This window comes from Notamacropus eugenii, chromosome X (genome assembly GCF_028372415.1).
Source record: "Notamacropus eugenii isolate mMacEug1 chromosome X, mMacEug1.pri_v2, whole genome shotgun sequence".
NCBI lineage: Eukaryota > Metazoa > Chordata > Mammalia > Diprotodontia > Macropodidae > Notamacropus > Notamacropus eugenii.
Genome location: NC_092879.1, coordinates 74,196,562 through 74,218,107, shown reverse-complemented (window position 1 = coordinate 74,218,107; position 21,546 = coordinate 74,196,562). Strand labels below are relative to the sequence as shown.

The following is a 21,546-nucleotide window of genomic DNA, read 5'->3' as shown; positions in this document are numbered from 1 at the left end:
AACAGTCATCCAGTTTGGCTGAGCCACGAAGCCACTGGAGGCAAGGGAACAGAATGAGGTTGAGTTAGCAATGGGGCCTTCAGTGGTAAGCTCAGGAGGTTCTGTTTTCTTCTAGAGGTGATAGGGAGCCATTGAAGATTTTTGTCCAGGGAAGTAATAAGACCAGACCTGGGCTTTATGATGATTCTTTTGGTTGCTATGTAAAGGGAGAGATTGGACATTGGAGAGATTGGAGACTGGAAGCAGGAGGCAGGGAGATGAAGTAATCCAGGTCAGAGATGATAAGGACCTAGGGTAGCGATAAGGACCTAGGAGCAGAGGAGGGGGAGGGATGGGAAAGATGTTGTGGGCATAGAATGGGCAGACTGATTGGATGAAGGAGCAGGAAGAGTGCCTCTTTGCCCTGAGTGTGACATGGAAGGAGCAGGGAGTATTCACCTCCAGTGGAAGCAGCTTGGGGCTCCGTTTGCTTTAGGAAGCAAACTCCAGGTTATTAAACTCCAGGCTGCCAAACTCCAGGGATCAACACAGCAGCCTCAAACACCTTTTTGATTCATCGCACGAGAAATTTTCAAAATTACTTTTTAAATTAAATGTTGTTAAGGTTTAACGTGAGTGCAAAGGAAGAGTTTACTCTGGCTCGTTGTCTGCCCTTTGGGTCTGTCACAGCCAATCGCTGGCCCCGCTAGCTCTGGCCTCCCTTGCCCTAAGACTCTGGAGAGGTCAAACCACTACATCTGCCCATAAAATCACAGAACTATAGAAAGTCAGAGACTCACGGGACAGGAAGAGAGCTTAGAGAACGGAGAATGTCAGGCTTGGGAAAGCCTGCGAGGAAACTTAGATAAGAAATTAAACAGAAACAGAGGGAGAGGGGGCCTTTGCAAGCACAAGGGTCAGTATGAACAAGGCCACACAGGGCATGAGATGGAGTGAGGAGTGGGATGTTGGGTTGAGGTCAATGGAAGGCAGGTAGGTTTGACTGGAATGTCAAGGATACTGAGGCTGGGGAGCTGCCATGGTGCCAGACATTATTGGGAATGTGTGTGGGAGAAATAAATAAATCTGTTACTAAGGTCTGGGCAGATCCAAGATTTGAGATCCAAATAGATAAGCATAGTTTTTAGAATAGAAATGAGGCCAGGAGCCCCAAGAGTCTTCATTTTGATGTCATCTTATTTTGAACATTGATTGAAATTGGGAAGTGGTCAAGATAGGTGGCTTTGGCTATAAGTCAAGCCTGAACAGAAGGATTTCTGGTTTTCAGGTTCCAGAAATTGGTATTGGAACAAGTTGGGACATTGCTTCCAAGTTGGTGATTTAGCTGCTGGGAGGCTCTTCCACACTTTTCCCAGATCTTGCAACCATCTTCTTTGGCTCTGTGAAAATGCTCTTAAAGTGAGTCTTTGGAGTCTCTGTGTTATCCTTCCATAGTGGGAAGGCAGCTAATTTTTCTAAGTCCCTAAATCCAAAAGAAGTCCCTTGCTGACAGCCAGCCTTGGCAGTGGGAGTCGGGAAGTAAGGTAATTTTCTGCATGGTCCAGGGCATCCAGGTCCCTATAATAAGGGATCCCCACCCAGAATGTCAGAGATGGAAGGAGACCCTGGAATATGTAACATGGAATATCAGAGTTGGAAAGGACCTCAGAACATAGAGCACAGAATGTTAGGGCTGGGAGGGGATCTTAGAACATGCAGTATAAAATGGCAGAATTGGAATGAGACCTTAGAATCTAAAACATGTAACATGGAATGTCAGAGTTAGGAAGGACCTCAGTACATAGAGCATTTAACATGGAATGTCAGAACTGGAAGGGACTTCAAAATATAGAATGTAAAATGAGAAGAGCCATTTTTGGAAATGACCTAAAGCATGGAAATGTCAGAGCTGGAAGGGGCCTTAGAGGTCATTTTACAGAGGAGGATACTGAGTCTGAGAGGGAAAGCCACTTGTGCAGAGGGTCAAATGTGCATGGCAAAGTTGTGACTTGAATTGACCTTCTCATGCTATTGAAGCCACTATGATTCAAGGAGGAAGGGTTCGGTACAGTGGTACCAAAGCTACCCTCCTTCAGGCCTAAAGAGGCTCAGGAGTCCCTCTCTAAGGTCTTCTGGTGTGTCTGTTCTGAGTTTGCCCCCTTCACCATGGCAGCAGACCAGAGAGTGGGCAGATGGAAGCTTGTCGACTGTACTCAGTTGCGTAATAGGGCACTTGTACCCGATTAGTAATCAGGCAGGCAGCAAGCATTTGGCCGAGCTGAGTGCCTCACACGTGGGCAGAGAGGCCCGGACCCACCTTGGCATTGGAGCCTGTGGCAGGCACTAAGGAAGAAGCCTGCTGTGCCAGTTAGTGAAAGTGCAAATGTGCCCTTTGTAGCTCGGGCTTCCTAGGGACTTGAGGGTGTGCATACAAGCCAAACAAACCTGTTGATGCCAATTATTGCTGCTGGTGGTAAGAGCTGGGGGAGGTCGAGCCTACCTGTAATCACCCACATCCTCGTAGTTGACATTTCCATAACACCTGATGACTTCACAGAGTGCTTCACAAATGTTCTTGGCTACTTAAAGCATCTAAGCTTCCGTGGGCGTAGGTACCCCCTTTACCAGTGCAGGCAGATTGGGAGCTCCTCCATTCGTTTGTCAGCTGCATGGACCTGAAAGACCCATGCCTGGCAGCATTCTGCATTTAGCCAGCTTAGTCTGCCTAGAGATACATGGGCCAGCTCTGAGTCTGTGCTCAGCTCAAGGCCCTTAGAGCTTGGGTGAGACCTGCCAGGCAGAAAGGGTGTCCCATTAGCACATCAAGTTCAACATCTCCCCTCAGCCCTTGACCAATCCTTCCTCCCAAGTTCTCTATTTCTATTCATGGCCCTGCCATCCTCCCAGCTGCCCAAGTTTGAAACCTCAGTGCTTCTCTCTTGCCCTTCATCTAGTTAGAATCCAGGGCAGGAAGAAGCTTCTGAAGATAATCCCTCTCTCTCTGGGCCTCTGGTGGAAAGGTCAGATGAGCTTCCAAGGGTTACACAGATGGTCCTCAAGCCCTAGCAACTCTGTCTTTCGTCTGTCCTTTTCTGTCTGCCCTCCTAGCCATCTGTCTCTCCCAGTTTAGGCCCATACCACTTCTCACCTGAACTAATGGATTTCCCTGCCTCTGGACTCTTCAATCTACATTACAGAGGTTACCAGATGAAGATGAAGCTTGTTTTTTCCCAATTCTGTTGCAAGCTGTTTGGGGAGTGGACCTACAACATTCATCTCAGTATCACCCTCTACCTACCTTTCAGACATGCAGCAGGTGCTCAGTCAGTGCTTGGTGTATGAATAAAATACAGGAGAGTTATTGATGTCAACCTACATTAGTGTGTAGTGGAGAATGGGAATTTGAGCCTCCTGCCTGCAGAGCCTGTCAGGCCTGGGTCCTTTCAGCAGCTCAGCATTTGGCTCCCAGGCACTGTAAGGGTCAAGCTTTTCTGCAGCATCTCCAGGTGCTCAAGCTTCCTTGGAGCAAAAGAAACTGCCTGGTAGGAAAAGCACTAGATTAGGTCTCCTAGCAGCCAAGGGCCTAGTCTGTTTGCAGCTCTGACCCTTAGCTAGCTATGTGACCTTGAGCGAGTCACTTCGTTTTTGAGTTTCCAGTTTCTCCTCTATAAAGCAGAGATAGTGAAAGATGCTAGGGAACATTAGGGCTAGAGGGGAATCTTTGAAATAATGGATTCCAACGCCTTCATTTTACAGAGGCAGTAATAGGCCCAGAGAGGGGAAGGGACTCATTTGTTCGTGGGAGAGTCAGGCCTAGACAACCAGCTATCCTGTGGCCCAACTGAGTGCTGTCTGTTCTTGCCCCTCCTGCCTCCTCTGCCTTGTAGCAATGGCATAAGGAGTAAATGAGAGAATGAGTACAAAGAGCTGTGAAGGGATGGAGAAATGGGAGCCCCTTCACCTCCTCCCCCAAGGTTGAGCCCTGCACCTAAGGCCTTTATATCCCCAGCCTTCCTGCACTAGCTGTAACCTAGCTCTGAGTAGGGGATTCTGCAGGCTGCCAGGATACAGCCATCAGAGCTGATCCCCACTGGTCACATGTCCTCATGGGTTCCTCACCTCCAGGTGATGCAGCCTCAAAGGCTTGGGCTGCTCCATTCTATGCTTAGCATCCTCATTTTCCAGTATGGGCCATCGAAGTGGGGTGGTACAGTCAGTACCTGACCAACTTCCTGTCTATTCCCTCTGTCCCCAGCTCATAGTCACTCAAACCTGTCTAACCCACTGGATGGAACACATTCTCCTAGGTTTGTGAAGAAAGAGGTTGGTGATATGAGATCTGCTGAAGCCTGGTGGCACTTTGGGGAAAAAAAACACTTGCAGGCCCTGTGTTGATTATTACAAGACCTACTATCTTTATAAATCAAGAATGGTTCTGTTTCCCTCTTTGTCTCCATTTATTCAGCAAACAGCTGAGTCCCTACTATGTGCAAGCCCCCATGTTGAGTTCTCTGGGGGACATACAGACTTCCATTTGGAATATCATGATCACTTTAGGGAATTGTATTTTTTGGGGGGAAACCTTACAAACCCATGGAGTATCTAGAGAAGGCAGCCAAAAAGGTAAAGGTCAGTTGAAGAAAGCGGAGTAGAGATGGGAAAGGGCTAGGAAACAAGATTGTTATCTTGAGGTATTGGAAATAGGATTTGGCTTTCTCTGTGTGGCCCCCGAAGGTGGAACCAAGGAAGCCAGGGTAGAGACTGCAGAAGGATAGACTTAGGCTTGAGATAAAGGAAAATCTGTTGAAGAGATTCTAGCTCCCCCAAAGTAGACCAGACTGCCCTGGAAGCGCTGCATTTTCCATAGAGACAATGGTTGAAGTAGAGGAGTAGATGAGATCCCAAAAGAAAAGGCCATCTGGTGAGATGAGAAGAGGGCTAGGGACTGACTCCTGGGGGGCAGCAACAGGAGAAGAACAGGCAGCAAAGGAGACCAAAGAGCACTTAGAGGTGGAGAAAAAACAGAGATTCTGAGCCAGAAGAGACCTCAGAGGTCATAGAGTCTCTTGACAAGTGAGGCCAGAGGCAAAGTCACACTGGTAGTAAACAGCAGAGATAGAATTTGAACTCTGGTCCTCTGACAGTCAGTCAGTCAACAAACATTTATTAAAGTTGAAGGATTATTCCTTGATACCACGCTAAGAGCAAAGTAACCTCATTCTTCCAGTTTTTTTTCCTGTCATATGTTCATTGACTTCCTCAGATAAGGAATAAATGTTCTGCTCCTGTCCACAAAAACAATTCATCAGACTGGGCCTTCAAGTTCTCAAGGTCCCTTTCCAGTCAGATACAAAAAGCTCCATGTGGTTTTTAGCTGGTCTTCAGCCAATACCATGTGGAGCTTTGGTCACCTTGAGGGTGGAAGGCAGAAAAGATCCTGGGTCTCTGGTCTAGAGTGCCAAGGTCTTTACAATTGGAGCCCTAAAACAGGATAAAGATTTATTCTAAATTGGGGGGGGGGGGCAAGACAGGTAAGTCCTCAAACCTCTTTGCTTTGTTGTCCTGAATAGAAATAGGAACGGTCAGGTTTCAGTTCTTCCCTAAAAGGGCAAATGAGGCTCTTTTTTCTCCTTTTGATCTGGTTTCATAGACTCGCCTCAGAACAGTGAATGGCAGAGCTGGGTGGGTTCTTAGAACAGAGAATGCCAGAACTAGGAGACCTTAAGAACACACTGGGGCCTTAAAATACAGAATGTCAGGACTTTAGAACATAATGTCAGAGCTGGGCAGAGCCTTAGAACATAGAATGTCAGAGCTAGGACTTTGGAACAGAGTGTCAGAGCTGGGAGGGTCCTAGAACATAGTCTGTTAGAGTTGGAAGGGATCTCAGAACATAATGTCAAAACTGGAAGAACCTTAGAACACAGAATGTTAGAGCTGAAGGGATATTAGAACTTAAAATGCTAAATGTCAGAGATGTAAGAGACCTGAGACATTATCTAGTAGGGGTGTGTGCACATTCTTAGCTTGGGATCTGTGAACTTTAAAAAAAATAATAATTCCATAACTATTTCAATAGAATTGGTTTCCTTTGTAATCCTGTCTATTTTTTGCCTTTAAAACACATGATTCTGCAAAGAGGGGCTCATGGCTTCAGCAGACTGCCTGCCTGAGGTGTTCATGACCCAGAAAAAGTTAAGATCCCCTGACCTTATAAGGCTCAGGGAGGGGAAATGATTTACCTAAGTTCACACAGCCTACTAGCGTGCTGTGTGAAATTAGGCTGAGCTGTGCTATGAAACAAGTGTTCTGATGACAAGGCCAGCCTCTCTTTACCAAAGCAACTGCCCCTGATTGTCATGGTTTAACCTGTGGGCTGCCCAGCACCTAATCCTGAGGGTGTGGGGGGCCCAGGAGAAGAAGCCCGAAGCAGGGAACTACTTAGGCCAACCTTTGATACTGGTTTGAGTGGGAGAAGAGGCCTGAGGACCTTTGGATATCATTAATGTATGCTAACTCTATTCCCCACCCCCACTGTCAACCTCCTGGAGATAATTGAGAACTAATTATAATCTCATCTGGTTTGTCCTTGGAAAATGAGGGGGTTGGGCTAAATTGTCTAAAAGACCTCTTCTTGCTGGAAATCTATGATCTTAAGATAGTGTCTTAAGTGGGGAAGCCAGGTTGGATCTGCCCTGCCTCCAACTAGGCCTAGTTCTTAGAAACCAGAACTAGAGGGGGCCTCGGACAGCATCTGATCCTAGAACTCCAGGAGTTATAACAGCAGAAGGAATCTTCCAGGATAAGTGGCCAGCTCTCATTTTAAACTGGACCCATCTGAGTGGGTTAAGTCACACGCCCAAGGTCACAGAACAAGTCAGTGGCAGACCCAGAACCCTGCTTTCCTGAGTCGGTAACTAGATAACTCCTTGAGTCTGTTAAAGTATTGAGGATTCAAAGACCTGTGCCAGGTCTATCTAATGATAATAAGAATAATAATTTTAAAAATAATAAGTAGCGTCCATATAGCACCATATGGTTTGCAAAGCTCCTTACATATATGATCTGTTAGTCAGTAAGCATTTTATTATGCACTTACTATGTGCCCACTGTGCTCAGTCTGGGATCTCATTTGATTCTCACAATAACCCTGGGAGGTAGGTGTTATTTTGTTGTTATGTTCTTATACCCATTTTATAGCTGGGAATACTGAGGCAGACAGTGGTGAAGTGATTTGCTCAGGGTTACACAGCTAGCAAATGCTTGAGGCAGGATTTACTTGCTCTAAACCTAGCATTCTATCCACTGGACCACCAAGCTGCCTCAAATATAGTACAGCAATTTGCACCTCGTGGGCTGAAAGGTGCCATGCTACCTCACGGTAGTCTTGAGATAGCCGAAAGGGATTTGGAATATGGAGACCCAGAGAGGGGAAGGGACTTGCATTATATGGCAAAGGCAGGTTTGGCCTCCTGACATTAGGCTGTAGTGTCCCCTCGATTTCCAGCTGCAGCAACCTTGGCTCCTTTACCCTTTCTGAGTTCTCTGTGGTTGATTTTTCTCTCTCTCTCCTTGAGGGTTTGCTTTCCTCAGGCCATGTTCCAAGAGCCATCCAGCCCTTCTGTTCTTCTCTCCAGCTTTTGCTTCTCTCCAGCGGGGCCCCAAGTCCAAGGAACCACATGGTGTTCCCAGGCTGGCTTGCCTGCTCATCAGTGGTTGTACTTACACACTTAAACACTCTCACAGAAATAATTAGGTTTCATGGCCTGTGGCCAAGTTGACTAATTCTGGTTGGGAGAAAAGCTGGGGGGGGTGGGGGGGGGGGGGGGGGGCGGGAAGAAGAGAAAAATATGTATTTAGATCTTGGCAAGAATTTTGCTCAAGCTACCAACTGAAGCCTGTTAAGGTCAGCCAAGTCAAGTTGACCTGGTGGAAGTATTTGTCAGGCACAGGCTGGCTGGGGCCCACTCAACTCTTTGCTAAGGATTCCAGATAGGATTTTGGGGGCAGGAGATCTGACTTGGAGACCCAGCTCTACCCCTTTTGGAGCTTTGTGACCATGCTACGGGGTCCTTCCAGCACCTCAAACTTGATGTCGCTCTTTTCTGAACCTCAGTTTTCTCATCTGTTAAAGGAACCAGTTGAACTTAACTGAAATGTGGAATAGCAAAGAGTTTGACCTGGTGTCAGGAAGACCTGGGTTCCAATCCCATCTCAGAAACTAGCTGTGTCACCCTGGGCAAGTCATCTCACCTCTTTTCCTCATCTCTAAAATGACTCCTAAGAGTTCCCTTCCAGGCTTTGCTCCTTTGAGCTTAGGAGAGTGAGGACAGGTTTCATGGAGAAGGCCAGGCTTGAGATGATGCAGCCCCTTTTGGAAAGATAGACCTGAGTCTTCTGGAATTGCCAGCTATGCCCAGGTGTCCAGTGAACACATCTGCGTCTCCAACTAGGTCATCTGCCAATTGAAGGCCTGGCTTCCCTTGGGTTCTTGGCTTGGCTGGGACTCTAGCAATAGGGTCCAAATGGTTGCTTCTTTCCAGGAGACAACTGGATGTCATCTCAGACAAAGGTGGGGCTGCCCACTTGTCTATTTCCAACTCTCCTCCATCCCCCAGACTTAAAATATGAAGCTCTTAGATAAGGGTGGGCTAAGATTTGGAGGCAGGTGTTTGATTCCTGCTTCAGACTAGCTTTGAGATCATGAGCAAGTCAACTTATTTCTCTGGACCTCAGTTTTCTCTTCTGTTAAATGTTGATAATAGTGGCACCTCCCTCCCAGGGTGGCTGCAAGGACCAGATGAGCTAATATTCGGAAAGCGCTTTGTAAGCGTTAAGGCCCAGTCCAAATGCTAGCTTCGAGGAAAGCAGGGGTCAGCAGGACCCAAAGGCTGGCACTGGCAGCTTACCGGAGGGAAGCCGCCTCATCCACCACCCCCCTGCTGCCACGTGGCCTCTTCCCATTTGGCATCTGGCCCTTTCTTGGTGCCGAAGCCCAGGAGCTGCCGTCTGTACCTATGAAACCCTTTGGTTTCTGTGCAGCTGCCTTGGCTGAGGAGGGGAACAGCGCTGTTATTGTGCGCTTCTGCCCAAGGCTAAAAGCCCCTCCTGTCTAGGCCACAAGGCAGGCCTGGGGGCTCCGCAGCCTTGATTCCCATCCAGGGGAACTTGGTGGGGTTTTACATTTAAAAGGGAGTTTGGGGCATGGGGGGGGGGGGGGAGAAGGAAAAACCTTTTAATGAATTGAAATTGCATAATGAAAAGGTTCGGAAATTTAATTGCCAAAATGGCTGTGTGTTTTCTCTCTCACCTCCGCCTCTCCCTTCTTCCCTCCTCCCCAGAAGCAGTGGGGGGAAGCAGGAGCTTGTCAGAGAGGCCCCACACCCACTCTAGGTCTGTGCTGAGCAGGCAGGCTGGCGAAGGGAGGGAGGGAGGAAGGGAAGAAGAGAGGGAAGGAAAGAAGGAGGGAGGAGGGAGAGGAGAGAGCCAGCCAGTGAGCCAGCAAGCTATGGGGTTTGCTTGGCAGTGGGCTGTGTGCACAGCAGGAGAGATCCCTGGCATCGTGGGAACAGCCTGCTGTTTGGGCTTCTCTGGGACCGGCAGGTACTGCTGCTCTTGCCTGATCAGTAAGGGTCAGAGAACAGTGAGCATCCTCACCAGCCCAGCCTGTGGCCACCCTCCTGCTGCCATCTCAGAAGAGCCTAAGGCCCTGGAGAAGATGCCTTAGCATCGCCAGTATCGCCATCTGCATCCAACTAGAACCTCAGAGGCAAAAAGGGTCCCACGAGGAATCTAGTCCCACGTGGGCCTGAGCAGGAATACCAAGCAGAACAAGGCTGACCCCTCTTACATGAGTACTTAGAGACAAATTATACATGTCCCGCCCCCAAGTCATTTCTTCTTCAGACTAAACAAACTCAGTTCTGTCATTCATCCGATCCTCCTATGACATGAATTTGAGGCCTTTGACCTCTGGATACTCTTGCCCGTTACTGTTGCCTTGATAATGCAACACAATATCCAGAACTAAATCCAGCATTCCATGCAGAATCAGACCTGAGTCCTGGACACATTGATTCAACCTAGGATTGCATTAGCTTTGGATGCTACTTGGAGTCTACTAAAACCCCCTAGTCATTTTCAGCATTGAGTGCTGTCTAGTTATACCTTCCCCATCTTATACTTGAGAGGGTGATTTTTTAAAGCTCCATTGCATTGGTCAGGCTTTATATTTATCCCTCTACATACATACACACACACACATATATAATACATATACATATATATATCCCAGTCTCTGTTTTCATCCCTATTCAATCCCTATTCCATCTTATTAGATTCAGTTCAAACAGCTCTTTTTGGATCCTACCTCTCATCTCCCTTGTTAGCTGACCCTCTCAGCCTTGTGTCATCTCTAAATTTGGTGGATATACCATCTGTACCTGCATCGAAATCTCTGATGAAGATGGTAAATGGCTTAGGTCAAGCACAGATCCTGAGGGCACTCCACCGGAGACCTCCTTCCAAGCTGACATTGGATCACCAGTGACTACTCTCTGGTTTGGCCATTCTGCCAACTAAGAATTCTTATAACCGTGTTCACATCTAGTCTGCATCTCTCCATCTTGTCTGCAAGAATGGCATGAGAGCCTTGGGCAAATGCTTTGCTGAGATTTAGAGTATCTTGTCTACAGGGCTGGTAACCTGGTCAGAAAAGGAGAGGGGATGAGTCTGCATGACCTGTTCTTGATGAAGCCTTATCTGGCTCTTTGGAATCACTGTTCTACCTTTAATGCTACTGTCCCACTCCCTTCCAGCAGTTTGGAGACTTCAAAAAGTTTTCCATAAGAGTCAGTGGGGCCAGTAATGGATAAAGCAATAAATCTTTATTATGGCAAAGGTTTTGGAGCCCTAGGAGGAGGAGAGAGGCTCAGCTAGGAGTTGGCACTCAGAGCTTTGCCAGCCCATTGTCATTCTCCCCAATCTCACAACCATGTGAGATGGTTGGGCGTCTGTCTCCCCCAAGCCACAGCAGCTCACTTTCAAGAGGGGGACATGGGTACATCTACTTGATTTCCCATCTTTAACAACACAGACAGGAAGATGCTAGAGATTGTCCAGTGAGGGAAATAGTGAAAAGGAGAGTGTGAATGTGTATGTGGAGGGGGGGATTGGGAAGTTTCCAGAAAAAGGGCAGAGGGAGAAGGTGTTAGGGAGGGAGGAGACAGGTCCATGCCAGAGAAAACTGGACGCTAGTGATTAGATATATCTTACTTAGGACTAAGCGGCTGAGTGACTTACTCACAGTCACGTAGCTAGTATGTGGCAGAGGCAAAGCTTGAACCCAGGCCTTACAGACTCCAAGGCCTATTCTTTATCCACTGTGCTGTGTTGCCTCTTTCTAAGAATCAAAGTCAACTGTAATGGCCTATAACTTCCAGATTCCTCTTTTTCCTCTTTTAAAAAAATCAAGATATCATGTCAATGTTCTGCTTGGTTTTCTTTTCCTTTTCTTTACCAAATTCTAAGATGGACTTGTCATTCCTGTCCTCCCCCCGACCCCCAACTTCCCATGACTTCCACTTTGGCAATCAGATGTTCATTGTTCATATGAGTCAGGTCCAGAATAGAGGTTTCCTTCTTTGGTTCCTCTAACTTTTGTAGGATGAAATTGTTATTAATGCAAACCAAGAACTTAGTAGCTTCTCTGCTTTTTGGCAGAGAGTGAGATCCAGTAGATGTCTTCATAGCTAAGTCTTCTCATCCCTACTGTATCATGCCTCAGTGCCAGGATTCTGATCTTTTTCTCAAACCTCATTCATGTCTTCTGTCTGATTAGGTGGTCTATAGTATGCTTTGATGACAGTATCACTTCTATGTCTGTCTCTGTTGACAACAAATAGTCTCTCTCATGCTTTTCCTACTACTCCCCCTGGATTTCTTCACGTGAATAATGTCTTAATATATAAAGCTTTATTTTTTCAAGAAAAACTTCATATCTGTTGTTTACCTGGAAGTATTCAGTGGTCCTTCCTCCTTTTCTCCTCCCTGGCACATTTTTTCTGCTCTAAGCTCCTGATTCCTCGCTGCTCCTAAGGTCCTTTTCCTTCATGTTGCCTGTGATGCTGTTCCATTTTTAAGGAATCATTTCATTTTTTTCTGGATAGTGGGGAGATTTTCTTTGAGCTCTTTTATCTCTTGCTTTAGGATAAAGTTGAACTTGCCTTTTCAGCATAGATATTTGTATGTCTGCACCCATCATGTACTCCATACAGGCCATGGTCAAGTTCCCTTGCTCTTTCCTCAGTTAGGATCCTTAGTCCTTTGCCGTTCTCTGGTAACTCATGTGGCCACCTTCCTGTTTTTGCAATGCCTTCTGGGGACTTCTACCCTGGAGCTGTCATTTCTCATGTCCCTTCATTAGCACCTTGATGATCACATGCAACTTCCTTTTCCTTTTGGGTCTCTTCCTTCTCCTTCACCTGCAGCTCAAGTCCTCCTCCTCCTCCTCTTCCTCCTTCACTTTCTTCTCTGGTTCTTTTGAATTTCCCACCCCCAGATCTCACTCTTGGACTTAATGAACAATTCCCAAACTCTCTGAATCTCCTCCTTCATAATTCCTCCTCCTCTTTTTCTCCTGGTCACCTGATCTCAAAAGAAAAAGAGTAGCCTTCCTCTGAGGGCCCTTTCACTTGTCATTCTTTCTAAGATGAAGTGCCACAAACTGGAATACAGTACTTCACATGTTGTCTGATCAGGGCTGAGGACAGCTGAATTCTGCCTTCCCTAATGCTGGGCATCATGCCTTTCAATACAGCCAAAGATCAAATTGGATTTTTGTTGTTGCCAGGCCACACTGTGGACTCCAATTGAGCTAATGCGATAAGATTTAGAAAGTGCTTAGCATGGTATCTGGTACATAGTAAATGCTTAATAGTTGCTTGTTCCCTTCCTGTCCACTAAGACCCAGAAGTCCTTCTCATGTGACCTGATATCTAGCCATGCTTCCCCATTTTGTACTTGTGCAATTGATTATTTGAACCTAACTGTAAGCCTTTATATTTATCTGTTTTTAGGTCTGGCCCTGCTTTCTGGCCTAGTGATATCTTTTGGAATCCTAACTGTGTCATCTATCAGGTTAGTAATCTCTCTCCTCTTTGGGTTCTCAGTGATGTTGACAAGGATGCCTTCTATGACTTAACCAGTAGTGTTGGAGTAATGTATTGGTGTAATGGATAGAGCATTGGATCTGGAGTTATAGGATCTGGCTTCAAATCTGAATTCTACTATTGACTACATGTGTGACCTCAGACAAGCCACCTAACCTCTTTGTTCTTCCTTTTCCTCATCTGTAAAAAAGGGAATCAGAGTTCTGTGGTCACTCTCATCTGTCCCTCGATGCTCTGTTGAGTATATCAAGCCAAGGAATAGAGCCTTGGGAGATTCTAATAGGAACCTCATTCCAGGTTGATAGGAACCCATTAATGGTTCTTTAACCCATGCAGAGGCTACCTAACTGTCCTATCATTTAGCCCATATCTCTACATCTTGCCCATAAGGATAGTGTAAGACAGTGGTGACAAACTCAAATAGAATCAGATCTCTCTGACTTATTGATTTAGAAAACTATAAATTAAGATGAGATTGTATTATATTTGTATTTTTTTGTTAAATCTATTCCAAAACATTTTAATCTGGTTTGAGCCTTTTACTCAGAGTTGACCCCTTTGTCAAATGCTTTGTTGAAACCCAGGTATAATATGCCTATAAGCATTCCCTGAATCAAGAATTGTGTTAAGGAGCTGCCATTTTGGCTTTGTGGGTTTTCCCTTCACCAATGCAAAAGTCATTCTCTACATAATTTAGCAGGTAGTCTTTGACAGTTAGGACTCCAGAATTTATCAGCCAGGAGCCAATCAGGTGTAGAGCCTCTAGTAATCCTGTTAAAAGAAGAAAAGGAAATGCAGTTAGTCTAGCACAATAATTTCCCATTTTCCTTTCCAAATGCTTACAAATGATCCTGTTGATAACTTGTAGCTTGTCAAAGCCCTTCTGAAAACGTGGTGCCCAGTACTGAGCACAATGCCTCAGATGTGGGTCACTGGGATCCATGGCCCTTCTTTAGCACCAAACAAAAGATGCTCAACATGGCCCTGGACAGTTTGGATCTGCTCAGTTATTGAATTTGGCCCATGGCCTTGGAAAGCAGGGGTTAAAGCTCTGGCCTTTTGGATAAGCTACAAACGCCTTCTCTCCCCCATCTGGCTCCAGCTGCCTTTTCCAGTATGATTTCACATCTCTCCTCCTCATGCTCTTCATGTTCCAGCCAAATTGGACTATCTCATCCGATCCCCTCCCATCTTTGTGCATTTATGTGGCCTGCCTCCCCTGCCCATGTCTGCTTATGGAAGCCCCTCTTTAGTTTTAAGGCCCAGGTCAGGTGTGAGGCTCCTTTGCAGCCAGCCAGAAGTGATCCAGTCCTCCTTCACTTTTCCTAGAACACTTTGGCCCATCATCCCTGACTGCCTGGCGTTATACTTGTGTACCCATCTCATCTTGCCTGGTAGATGGTAAGTTCACTGAAGGCAGGGTGCCATGTCATTTTTCCTCTCTCAATCCCCAGCCCAGAGCACAGGGCCTGGTACATAGTAAGCACTTAATAAGCATTTGTTGACTTGAATTGTCGAATCCCAAAAAGCTGCCTTCGGGCTCTTACTTCTCCCTCCCTCCTTCCCTCCTTCCCCCGCGACAGTCCTCCATGTTCTACCAGATGGAATGTCAGGACAGGCACAGTGCAGAGTTCTATTTCTGGCCATGTTTAGTCTGGTGTCTATCCTGGAGGCTGCATGGGCCCCACCCCTCCCTTGCCATCCCCTGGGGGCTTGTGTGTGTTGTACTGCCAGGGAAAGAGGGGGAGGAGAAGGATCCATGGATTAATGTAGGTGTATGTATTAATGTTAGGTATGCATGAGTGAGGCAAGAAATGAGGAGCTATCGATAACCTGCGTTTCTTTCCCCTAGAAACAGCTATTTAAAGCAGACATGAAGGACAAGCATGGTACCTGGTGGGGTTCCCAATATTGTGCCTTATGTGGTGGTATAAGCATTTAGTAAGGGCCATTAAGAGACAGGTACATAAGTACATGTGTAGCTGCACAGCCACATGCAAGATGCTAAGGTTGGCCTTTGGGGTATGGATTAGAAAGGCAGTGGGCAGTAGTGCCTTGTTGTGATCAGAGCACTTGGATTTGAATGCCAGCCCTGCTCCCTACTAGCTGTCTGAACTGAGGTAAATCACTTCATTTTCCTCCTCTGAGGAGGAAATGATTGGGCCACATGATTTCCAAGGGCCCTTGTATCTTTAAACCAACAATACACAGTCATTTTTCTCTTATCCATGCTGGGAGATGGTGGAGCTAGGAATGGGAAGCAGGTGTCCAAAGGCCCCCAGAAATGCCTTGGAGACCTTGCCTACCTCTCTCTCTCCTTCCTTTCTTCTCTCCAGTATTCTGCATTATATAGTGAGGTCCTATCTGAATAATGAATGTCTGCTTCCTCCCTCTACCCTCCTTCCCCTTGGTGAAATTATTTGAATTCAAACTACATATTTCCATTGGGCTGGAACTAATGACTATATTTTATAGAATCATTAACTCTGAATAGTGCAACCACTTCGAGGGATTCATTATTCGCACTAATCAGGACCTAGTTGTGTCATATCAGCTTTCAGGATAGAATGGATAAAGGTCGGAGAAATGCATAGGAGTTATGTTGTTGACTCATGTCAGTCATGTCCAAACCTCTATGACCCCATCTGGGGTTTTCTTGGCAGAGATACTGAAGTGGTTTCCATTTTCTTCTCCAGCTCATTTTATGGATGAAGAAACTGAGGCAGACAGGCTTAAGTGACTTGCCTAGGGTCACACAGCTAATAAGTGTCTGAAGGCTGGATTTGAACTCAGGTCCTCCTGACTCCACGGTGAGCGATCTGTCCACTATGCCATCTAGTTGCCCGTGGGAGTTACAGGAGTTAAAGGAAAGCTGGTTTGGGGCCAATATCAATTAGTTGTCACTAACTATTTCAGCTGTCCTGTAATGGAATGAACTACCTTGTACCATAACGAGCTCCCCAGTCACTGGAGTTGGTGAGGCAGAAGTTAGATGGCCACTTGTTAGGGAATTCCTATCCTAGGAAGGAGAGTTAGGCCTAGGTGAGCTCGAAGGCCTCTTACTTATGTACTTCAGGAATTCCTGATTTCACCCTTTTGTGTATCTTTTTGACCAATACAGATTGCACCTTTGTCTTAATTCAGTAAATATCTACTAAACGTCTATCACGTGCCAAACACGGGGATACAAATAGGCAAATGATAACCCTTGCCCTCAAGGAGCTTATAATCTAATGGGGGAGACAACATGGAAACAAGTACATGGAGACAATGTGGGTTTGGTTCTAGACCACCGCAATAAAGCGAATATTTCTGTAAAGTGTCACACACATTTTGTAGTTTCCTAAAGGTTGGGAATTTCTTAAAATAAGACAACAATGAAGTTTGGCAATTTCTTAAAATTTGGCAATTTCTTATAATAAGACAACAATGAAGTTTGCCACATGAATTGACTCTTCCTTATGCTAGAATACTTAGAGGCCAGTGTAGGGTTATTCATTGGCCTAATTTCAATATTGTTGTGTCTCAGGGAATAAGGAGGCCAGAGGAGAGGGAGAGAGATGGGAGCTGCCAGTGAGTGGAGTGGTCAGAACACACAATTAAGTTTGCCGTTTTATATGGGCGTGGTCTCTGAAGCACCAAAGCAATTACAGTAGTAACATCCAAGATCACTGATCACAGATCACCATAGCAGATATAATCATAATGAAAAAGTTTGAAATATCCCGAGAATTACAATTCTGAGACACAGAGACATGATGTGAGCACATGCTTTTGGAAAAATGGCGCCAATAGGCTTCCTGGACACTGGGTTACTGCAAGCTTTCCATTTGTGAGAAATGTGGTATCTGTGAAGCGTAATAAAGCAAAGCACAATAAAACAAGATATGCCTGCATAGACAAAGCAAGTTATATATAGGATAAGTAGGAAATAATTAACAGAGAGGAGGCACTAGAATTAAGAGGGGTAGGAGAAAGCTTCCAGTATAAGATGGCATTTGAGTTGGGACCTAAAGGAAGGCAGGGAGGTCAGTAGGCAGAAAGGAGGAGGGAGAGCATTCCAGGTAGAGGGGACAGCCAGAGAGAATGCCCAAAGCTGACGGATGGAGGGTCTTGTTCACAGAACGGCCAAGGAGACAGGGTCATAAGTTACTGTGGCCAAAGGAAAAAAAATCCATCCCCAGTTGTCCGATGATAGATCTCTCTTAATTGAATGAGAGGTTGGTTTTTGATGGCAGACTTGAGACTTGTATCTCAGCCTGCTATTAGCACCTTACCTGCTGGGGCTATGACTTATCACAGAGTCTACCCTTCACTAGTATGGCCTTTGAGAGCATGGCATGATGATGGACCAGAGAAGAAGAAAAGTGGACTTTGAGATCCCTTATGAAGCTCATATGCTATGATCTTATGGCTTATTCCAAACAGAGCATTGAAAAATCATGACTGTGGATCCAGTTTATTAAACTGTTTGTGAATTATTATTCCTATTATATGACAACCTTGTGATGTAAACAAAACAAGTATTATTCCCGCTTTTTAGATGAGGAAGCTCCTGTGAAATGGAGTGAATGTTAGATGCATCCATGTTGATTTTTCTTGGACATTTTGTTCTCTTAGCACACCCCAAATTGATGGCAGGGGAAGGGGTTGGGGAAGCCACTGTTTCTTTGGATAATGACCAGAGGGATTAATCTCCATGTATAGAATTGAGACTTGGCTCTGTGTGTCTGTACTAATGTCTTCCAGTAATGTCAGCCATTATTAACCCTTGGGGCTAACATTCAGTGAGACCTAGGAGTTAAAGCAATTGACTTGGAGTCAGGGAGCTGTGTGATCATGGACAAGCTTTGTAAACTCTCAGATCCTCAGCTTAATTTAGCAGACCCTGAGCACCAAAGAGTTCCCACCTCAAGGGTGACATGTTCACAAATGCCCTCTCTCACATCTCTAGCTCAAGAGCCCACTTGCCCTCAAGCAAGTTCCTTTTCCTCTCTGGGCCTCATTTTCACTGTCTGCAAAAGTTTGTGGTATTCAGTCATTTTCTGTTGTGTCTGACTTTTTGTGACCCTATTGGAATTTTCTTGGTAAAGATCCTGAAGTGGTTTGCCATTTCCTTCTCCAGCTCATTTTGCAGATGAGGAAACTGAGGCAAACAGGATGAAGTGACTTGCCCTGGGTCACACAGCTAGTGAGTGTCTGAGGTTAGTTTTGAACTCAGGAAGATGGGTCTTCCTGACTAGACCCGACTCTCTATCCACCGCAGCTCCATCTAGCTGCCCCCTCCACAAAATGAAGGAGGTCCATCATGTAGACTTTGGAGTCCCCTGCAGTTCTATTATTCTGCAAATACAGTCCATAGACTTAAACCAACATCGGATTAATTTCTTCCCTCTATATTTCTTCTCCTTTTCTTAGCCACAGTCCTTGAAAATAACGTGGCTCCATTTCCTCTCCACTGGTAGATTTGTTTTCTTCTGGACTCTGGTATCCTCCCACAACCAGCTCTCTTTGCTTGGGCTCCAAGCAGCACATAAGCTCTGTCCTGTTTATTCAGTATTTAGATCAATCAATCCACAAGCATTAGGAAGCACACCTATGGTGTGCCAGGTCCTGTGTGCTACATAGGCCCTGGGGTATAGGAAGACAGTCTCTACCCTCAAGAAGTTTACCTTCCACAGAGGGAGACGCCACCTGCATAGATGAGTATCTGCCGAATGGGTACAAAAGGAATGCATCGCAGTTTGAAGAGGAGATGCATTAGCCGCTGCAGGGAAGAGGGAAAGCTGCCTGAAGAAGGTGGTATTTGATCTGAGCAATGGAGGAAACCAGGGATTCCGAGAGGCAGAGGTGAGGACAGAAGCTTGCCAGGTAGGAGGGCCAGTCAGTACAAAAGCCCAAATAGAAAGTCACATATGACTGGCTGGTCATGTAGGGGGAGCAATCACAGCCAGACAGTTCAGGAACCGAATAATAATAGATGAGTGGTTGATGGCCAACTCTTTGATGATTTGCAGGGAGACGTGGCAAAGAATCGCACAGTATAGGCAGATGGGGCCGGTTTGCAATCTGTGCCAGTGGAAGAAGTACCCCCACTTTGATAGGATCATTGAAGTATCACGAGATAGATGTTTTTCCAGAGAGCCACTGAGAGGGTGGTGGCTCAGGAACTGGCCTCTCCCTTCTTTCTTCCCCTCCATCCAGTAGAGCCATCCAGGTTGACAGATGGGGGGTGGGGTAAGCAGCCCCCTTCATCTCCCTCATCCTTGGGAGGCCCTCTGGTTTTGACTTTTCTCTGGTCTCCCTGCTAATGCTTCTTAAAGCCGCCTCCCGCCCTCCTTGGTTGGCATCCCTCTGGTGCCCACAGTGTGACAGGCATAATTTGCCTCAGTTTAATTTGTCACGGTGTATCAGAGTGAGGGGCGTCACACAATAGCTGGGGACCTCACTGTGCTTTCATTCTCGGAGACCCTGCTAATTAAATTTTTTATGAAGGAGCCAAGGCACACCAGTGAAACTCTCCAGCCCCGATGTAGCAGGCAGTTCCCAAAGAGACCTCATCTGTGCACTTCGCTATGAAAATCAATTAGTGTTATGAATGTGTGATAGCTTTCCTGAAAAAAAAGCAAAAAGCTGCCATAATACAGAAGTCTTTACACCTCAGTATAGTAAAGGGGCAAGATACTGTTTCTGCCCTTCCCCTGCCAGAGTTACTTCTTGAATTCTGTTGGTTTCCAAAGCAAAGACTTTAATGCCATCTTGTTTTAAGAAGACATGTACAAAAGGGGTTGGAAGCCAGGGCAGGTAACAGAGGATGACTACAGAAGCATGGCATGGTTCTTTAGGAGTATAGTCTGGAGTGCTAAGGCTCACAAGTTGCCAAGGCTCATGAGGAAAGCTGAGGAGAAGAAGGGTTTGTTCGTGGCATGTTGGTTTTTAGCTACATTGGGGGAAAGAGAGGGCTCCTAGAATGGAGAGAGGACTGCTACTCCGGCTGGAATGGTAAAAACATGTAATGAGGAGAAGGCAGAACTACTCAGCTCTTAATTTGTTTTGGTTTTCTCTAACTAGGAGAATATTCTTTGTACTGGAAAGGGCCAGAGATGGTTAATAGAAGTTGATACCTGAGATCAGGCAGAGAGCACCCTAGGTGGCCTTGACATATAGTTGCTAGGCCTAGTGAATTACCTCTTTGGATTCAGAAAGAACTGACAAGTGGGAATATTGAATCTCCCTCTGTCAGTGAGCTTTGAAAGGGTATGGAGAAAGAGAGAATCTTTGTTGGACTAGAGAAAGAAAAATGCCTTAATTTTAGAAAAAGGGGAAAAGAGTAGAGTCTGCAAACTATAGGCTGGTGAACTTGACTTTGATTCTTGACAAAATTCTACAATGTATTATTAAAGAGAGGGTTTGTGAACATTTAGAAAAGGAAACAGTGATCTGAAAACAGATAACCTGTCTTCATTAAGAGCTAATCAAATTTCCTTTTTGGTTGTTATTGTTAATGGGATTACAGGGAGATCAGAGGAATGCTATACTTTACTGAAATCATGGTAAAGCATTTAATAACGTATTTTCTGCTGTTCTTGTGGATGGCATAGGAAGACCTGAGCTAGATAACAGTTAGGTGATTCCGGAACTTGGAACTGGATCCAAAGGATAGTTAATTAAATTCAACAAATATTCATTAAAAACTCACTATGCGTCATGCTGCCAAATACAAAGCTGACCATTGCCCTCAAGAAGCTTACACTCTCCTGGGGAGATACAACATATCCACACAGATAAGTAAGTAGAAGACATTTTGAGGGGTGAGGGAGAGAACACAAACAATGGCGGGGGGGGGGGGGGGAATCAGGAAAGGCTTTACATGGGAGGAGGCAGTGGTGAGTTATGTGAGATAGTACCCTTGAAGGCATGGAGATGGAAGATGGAACTCTGAGTTCAGGAAATAGCGAGTAGGCCAATTTGACAGGAAGGTAGGATGTGTGAGGATAGGAGTAACAGGAAATAAGTTTGCAAAGGTTGGCATATTGTGGAGACCTAAGAATGACAGCCTGAGGAATTTGTTTTATCCCTTAAGCCAGGAATGGGGAACCTTCGATCTCGAGGCCACATGTGGCCTGCTAGGTCCTTAAGTTTGGCCCTTTGACTGAATCCAGACTAAGTGAAGTGGCATCAAGGCCTCAGGTTCCCTACTGGAGATTCTGGATCAGAGGATTGGATTGGAGGCAGGAAGGCCAATTAGGAGGCTATTGTAAATAGCCTAGGTGAGAGATGATGAGAGCCTGAGCTAAGGTAGAGAATGAATTAGTAGAGAGAATGGGATGTTGTGGAAGGAGAATTCATAAAAATTACACCTGATTCTATATGGGGCATGAGAAAGAGAAATGAGTAA

The 21,546-nt window shown here is 45.7% G+C and overlaps 1 protein-coding gene across 3 annotated transcripts in view; it reads left to right on the top strand.

The window, feature by feature from the left end:
* The window catches only part of NEXMIF (neurite extension and migration factor), a 191,605-nt gene that overhangs the window by 14,770 nt on the left and 155,289 nt on the right, over positions 1 to 21,546 (top strand). For all 3 annotated transcript variants that reach the window (XM_072626966.1, XM_072626965.1, XM_072626964.1), the window contains exon 4: positions 13,056 to 13,116. The gene's annotated coding sequence lies outside the window, so the exon portion shown is untranslated. The remainder of the gene's footprint in view (positions 1 to 13,055; positions 13,117 to 21,546) is intronic.